The sequence below is a fragment of the Portunus trituberculatus genome, chromosome 47, assembly GCF_017591435.1.
Source record: "Portunus trituberculatus isolate SZX2019 chromosome 47, ASM1759143v1, whole genome shotgun sequence".
NCBI classification, from domain to species: domain Eukaryota; kingdom Metazoa; phylum Arthropoda; class Malacostraca; order Decapoda; family Portunidae; genus Portunus; species Portunus trituberculatus.
Window position 1 is genome coordinate 11,678,049 of NC_059301.1, and position 7,017 is coordinate 11,685,065.

General features: G+C 37.3%; 1 protein-coding gene across 4 annotated transcripts in view; it reads right to left on the reverse strand.

The window, feature by feature from the left end:
* LOC123498029 overlaps positions 1 to 679 on the reverse strand; it is a 16,118-nt gene extending 15,439 nt beyond the window's left edge. For 2 of the 4 annotated variants that reach the window (XM_045245107.1, XM_045245109.1), the window contains exon 1: positions 551 to 679. The gene's annotated coding sequence lies outside the window, so the exon portion shown is untranslated. Of the gene's footprint in view, positions 1 to 440; positions 485 to 550 lie in introns of those variants that run through there. The other 2 variants (XM_045245110.1, XM_045245108.1) reach the window with 2 other exon arrangements.
* Between the last annotated feature and the right edge of the window lie 6,338 nt (positions 680 to 7,017).

The following is a 7,017-nucleotide window of genomic DNA, read 5'->3' on the forward strand; positions in this document are numbered from 1 at the left end:
ACAATGTTCTGTCACCAAGGTAGAAACCTACGTACTGTTGTATATTCTTGCTTTATCTCAGTATTTTGGAGACGAGTAAGAAGGGCAGTTGCACTCACGGTCGGCTGTAAGGTGCAGTTCCTAGTCTTACAATACACAATAATCTATATGGATTGTTGTTAGATTTGAGGCTGGCAAACAAGCATGGTTTCTTTCTTCGCCACCATGCACACGTGGCACCATGAAGCCCATATGTCAGATAATGGAGTAATATATGCTGTGTTGACATTACCCATGGTTCAGGCACTGTTCTTAGCTCTTTTAACACTTACCCTTCCACATATAACGTCATTCACCAATACTAAAAGACTATCGTTTGGCTGTAGTGTTCCTGCACAGCTCACCAAACGAAACACCAACGCAAACATGAAGACAGCTTACATCTTACCATCCTCACTCACCTAGCCTCCACATCACGCTGGACATACACTAAGGAAGCCTTAATATACACGTGCCTTCCAATATCAACCACGGGGACAGTTACAGCAGGGGTAAATGGAACATGTGTTACCTCAACTAGCGGTGGTGGGAGGAGCGAACACGTGTTGGTTCAGTTGCTACCTGGCGGAGGGACGATACCGACGAGGCCGCCCCGATAAATGGCTTCTCTAGCGCCGCTGCGCCGCTCTCAACAAATGACTCTCATATTGCGAAGTGTTGACATAAAATATTACTGACACTATTTCACTATATGAATAAGAAGACATACAAAATTATAAAATAGAATAACCTAACATCAGTGAAAAGTGAGAAAAAAGTGTGAAACAATGAATAATGAAAGTGGAACAGGAAACATTGATTTTATAAGTAAAAAGGGGTTAACATTTACCAAGGAGTTTGAATACCTGCATGTAATACTTGGAGGAAGGATTACTCATTTTTACTTCGAAATGTAATCTAAGTAAATATTATTTAGTTACCTTCAGTCACTAGTGTGTGTGTGTGTGTGTGTGTGTGTGCAATAGTAGATGGGGAGGACGCCCAGGCTTCGCGTATAGTTTACATACTATTCATATTCGTGTAATTCTGCAGTGCAGCTATTTATTCACAAGTGTTGTTACTTGTTAGTAGATGCGAAGCGGCGAACCTGTGGGACGTAGCAGGATATAATATATATGGAGGGTGAAGTCATGTCAAAAAATCTTTGTCTATGCAGTACTATTTATAGAAGTATATTATATGATAATGATTTCATGAATAATGGATGGGGATGATAGTGGATCTATTATGATTTATACAGGAACTGTCACGTATAGACTTCCGCACTTCCCCTATTTCATTAAGTTCCTATGTACTATAATGAAGGCATCTATCCTCTCACGTCTCACTGGTACAAATTAAGTACAAATTCCATGAGTCTCCCTGCAGCCTGCACACACCTCACCGATACCAGTGATACCAATAGAGTTGGGCAGGAACCGGTTCCACCAGGATCCGTTGTGAACCGGTTCTACTTTAAAGGTTCCACATGAATACAGATGATAGTTACGCATAAGTTACAAATCACAAATAATATACTATATAGTGCTTATTTATAAGAATGTTATCATTAATATTATTTAGGAATCCTTGCAAATGCCAGTTTCTACAGATGAACTTAGTAGAGTATAATAAAATCATGTGTAGCTACTGCAGGCAGACTTGTATCCATTATTCAGAGAAATTGCTCGAATAATACATAAAAAGTTCTTTCATAATGGTCATTGGCCAATAGCAGGCACCGATTTAGCGTTGCCATACCACTATAATTTCTTTGTGCCCTGGTAGATATCCTATGATGTAACAACATAGGATATATATATATATATATATATATATATATATATATATATATATATATATATATATATATATATATATATATATATATATACATATATATATTGGTGCACACCAAAACCGCTTAAAACAAAACTAATCCAAAACACCACGCAACACCTCAAAATGTCCCCAAATACATCTAAAACCCATAAAAATACCCAGTATACGCTCAAATCTCCCCGAACCACCTAAATACACACATAAACCACTTACAACACTCAAAACTAACCCAAAAGACACTAATAAAACCAAGCATGACCTCAATAGGCACCAAAACACACACAACACTCTCTAGAAACACCACTATACGCCGAAATCACTCCTATACACACAAACAACTATTTAAAACACTCAAAACTAACAAAACACACTCAAAACACCATGCAACACCTCAAAATGCACCAAGACATACCTAAAACTTACTAGAAACACCCAATATAAATCAAAATCACCCCCACACTTCCAAACAACTTACAACACTCAATACCATCCCTTACCACATTCAAAAAGCCATGCAACCCCTCAAAGTGCCCCCAAACATACCTAAAACTCACTAAAAACACCCAATATATATCCAAATCACCCCCAACACATCTAGAAGTCTCTTAACACATACCCACACAGCTTAAAACACTCAAAATTAAACCCAAAACACACTCAAAACACCACGCAATCCCTCAAAATGCTCCCAAAACACACTCAAAACATGCAAATACTGAAACACATCTCAATCCACATATTCAAGGTACGTAAAATATACCTAAAAGGCCTAAAACACACTGAAAACAAACAAAATGCATAAAAAACATGCTCATAACACCCTGCAACACTACTGAATACACTTGAAACATCTCAAAGATATCCCAAAACCAACAGTATGCATTATAAAGAACGTTAAGATTAAAAGGGACACTTACTTGGCTCCTTCTCCTATTCTGCTCCTATTTCTCATTTTTCTTCATTCTCCAACATTGTTTATCCTTTGTCTTCCTTCTATTGCTTCCATCTACACGCCTGATTCTAGAAACACATCTAAACACTAGATGTTAGACAAAATATTGAGGAAATGGAAGGTGATTTAAGTATTGTGGCTTGACTGCTCCTCCTCTTCCTCCTCCCTTTCTCCTTCCTTCCTCCTTATCCTTCTTTATTTCTCCATTCTACCTCCTTCTGCTACCAATACCTACACATCTGAACCTAGAAACACATGAAAACACATAGAAATCACTAGATATTAGGCAAAATATTGATGAACTGGGGTGTTGGAAAAGAGGTGCCAGCCCGAGGCTACGATGAGTCACCACCAGGGCTAAATTACATAAAAACTTTGATTTAAAAAATGACTTTTAGAAAAAACGAAGCCATTGCCGAATGCATGACATTTTATGACGTGGTAGATATTAAAATTAATTTTCAAAATATCAGAATATCTCCAGCTCAACTACTTTTTTAAAAAAATGTCTAAATTAATTACGTTAAAAGTATAAAACATTCTCAACAATAACTTTCCTAAAACGTCCTGGAAAGTCAAGCCATTTTCACTTGGCGAGTATTTTACCACATTTCATCGAATTTGAGCTATCTTTTAAATTGTTCTACAGCGAGTTAGACAGAGAAGCAGAAACGTGAGCAAATAAAATAAAGAAAGATAAGACTTTTGTTCAACAGCACCAAACACCATTTCAAAGTCCACATATTTCACTCAATAGATTGATTTCACACTTAAAAGAGCATAGACGATTCTTTGATATCATAAAAGCTCACTTATAGCTTCAAATAAAGAAAAACTCAAAATGGGAAATTGAAATTTTTGGTCGTTAAAAATCCTTTAACATAAGCCATAAAACACCACTAAATGCTACTTATTTACCCAATACAGGCGCGGAAAACACTTCAAACGTAACGAAACATTTATAGAAACCATAAAAACATACCATGGAAGCGTAATATTACCGTTAGGAAACATTTGAAAAAAGTATTTGACCCTGCAGGCTGCCGGGGGAGAAGGGTATTGCTGGGGGACCGCGGGGGGAGGCGGCTCGGAGACAACACCCGAAACAGCGGAGGCGGACCTCTAAATGTTGTCTTTATCATTTCACCAAACCAAAATTAAGGAACTTTTGAATATGGGATATGAAATGGCAGACTGGTGGCTGCATTATGACACATGTTTGGCTTACGGCAAGCAAATATCAGCTGTTAATACTGATGCCTTGTTCTATGATGACCGCTATACCTATAGCCTTTTAATATTTGCGTATTGTTTTCACTCTCAAAAGTAAATGAAAGTTAAAAATAAGTGAATGGCCTTATAAATACTTTTAATTGATGAAGATAAGGCAGTGTAGAGGGTTGTGGCGAAGGCTTGCACTGCTTGTCTTGCCGCTTGGTGCTTGGTGTTGCTTGAAAACTGTCGGTAGTATAGCAACACTTCACTTCACTTCACTTGCGTGTGTGTGTAGACATGTTCTGGACGTGTGTGGGTGTGTTTTAAGTGTGTTTACGAGTGTTTTCTGTATATAAGAATGTTTTTTTTTTAGTGTTTATGGCTGTGTGTGGGTGTGTATGGGTCAGTATAGCCCTCCGCCACCACCACTGTTACCACCACTGCCACCAAAAGACCACTACTACCTGTTTAACCAGTAGCAGAAGATATGTTTGTGAAGGCACTACGTGTGTATAATAGTATGAATATCTATGATAACTATCTATTACTAAATATATCATCAATGAGATACTATACCTGTAGAAATATCACAATGATTTAATGGTTATTGTGACATCTTTCTCTTCGTTATAGTGTCAAGCAGTATATATCAAATTGTATCTAGTTTTACAGCGAATATTGGCAGCTCCCGCGGGACAAGAAACGAGGTGCTTAAGATGGTCTCAGTCAGCTAAATCATCAGTCTATCGATAGAAATAGAGAATGAGAGAAATGAAATAGTCTGCCTTTTAAAGGGGTATATATCGAGATAATACCTAAATTTGCGGTATTAGAAAAATTATTTATCACATTTAAATCTACTAAGACAATGGCATCGAAGTTAAATTGGACAGCTCAAGCATGCATATCATTAAAGGAATCCTGTGTGAGATAAGTATCCATCACAGATTATAAGTCTCTTAGGATTGGGAGTCAGTACTTTGTATTCTAAAATCATCCCAGCCAGTAGTAATCTAGATGAATCTTGGGACACTACACCCTTCCCTGGTAACCATCAACCAATGTGCTGGGAATTCAGACTCTGGTATTCACTAACCGTGCTCTACTGATTCCCCCGAGAAAACGATTCCGGAACTGGGTCCGTGGGCTGATGAATACCAGTCTCGGAACCGCCTGCGTGCCTGGTATTCACCAAGCAGTGCGCTGGCGGTTCCGAGACTCTGGTATTCAATATTCACCAGCCATGCTCTACCGATTACACGTGGAACCAGTCGATTTAAAAAATTTCGCGTTGCGCCATTTGACAACAAGAACTGATTCACCTCCTAATGCTCCTATTCCATTCATTATCTTATCACTGCATGCAAGCATACTGGCATGCATCATCGATACATAAGAAAATATAAGGAAACCCCAAAATGCTGGCTGAACTACACACACTTGTTAACTTCTATTATCCATATCTGGCCAACACTCCAATGGTCAAAGAAGACATGGCAAGGCTTTGTTTGCATTTATTAAATAAATAGACAGTGGCAGTGATTCATACACCTGAGAATAGGTGATACCAAATAATGTAAGAATGTTGAAACAATACAAAGATTCACAAGTAACTTCTTCACATTATAGTACTCTATAGTGCAGGATTCAAATTTATACCAGTATGCTGGGAAACTTTACAAGCACTACAATTAGCACCTTCTGATATGGTACGAATGACATCACTAAAGCACTAGGCAGACCCAACATACAGTGATGAAACTCCACCTTCAGCCTAACTTTTGACAAGAAACAGTCATCAAGCTTCAGAAAAGTTGACCTCATCACACGGTTCTGAAGGAGTCATAATGATTTATATAAAAGGTGGGACATGACTTGTACACAACAGCCTATACTATTCCCAAATGTTCTGCTCTCGAGGGCTTTTTTTGAAGGTCACAGAGACAAATGATAAGTTGGTTCTCATGAGTGTTTTGACCTACTTATGATGTAGAACCCTTATTAAACTATCATTAGATTCAAATAAACCATATTGATAATTGGCAATAACTTGCCAGTAACTTCCATTAGAGTCAGTTAAAATAAAGTTTTAAAATTTTTAAATAATTTTGAAGTTCAAGGTAGATAGTTCCCCAAAATATAACTATAAAAACATACTTAGTACACATTTAGTACTGTATTGGAATGACAATCTATACTGAAAACATGTAATAAACTTATCACATTGTATACTGAAGTTCAGATATAGGTAGTAGATAAGCTACATCATAAACAATGAATAGTATTGTTTGAGCCCTTGATATCAGCAGAAAATAAATAAATAAAAGAATTAAATAAACAAACAACAGGTTATATGTGAAATGTAAAGGCAGCACCAATCTTATGTCCATTATGATATAGTAGATCCTCCAACACAGTTTGACTGATGAGTCAATGGGTCGATAAGGAAGCAACATACACGGCACAGTTTTAAACTAAGATCGTACCAAGAACTGGCCAGTCAAGTTACAAGACATTTGAGGTTGCATTTCATAAACATCTCGGCAATACTACCTATAATTCTTGTGTGACTGAAATTATAAAATTAATTCTTTCTATCACAGATGCATTCTTCTTTCACTGAACCATTGGCACCATATCACTACCTAGAGAAAGAAACCAATTGAGGTTCAAATAATTGCTGCCAAAGCAAAATGTAAAACAATGCCATTAGTACAGCAGTAACAATCTTTTCATCAGTCACCACCTCAAACTAGACATAACTCTATCTTGTCCCACCAAAAGAAATGAGTCACCCTCAATGTATTTCGCAGATGCCCAATACTCATTTAAGATAGAGAACATTATGGGGAGACGAATTTCACAACTTTCCCCAAAAGGTAGACTTTGAATTGTCTTGCAGGAATGATCCAGGCATTAGAGATGAAATCTAAATGTAGGCAAACATGAAATTTGACAACTTGCTGTCAAGTGAGTAAGCAAAGAAACCA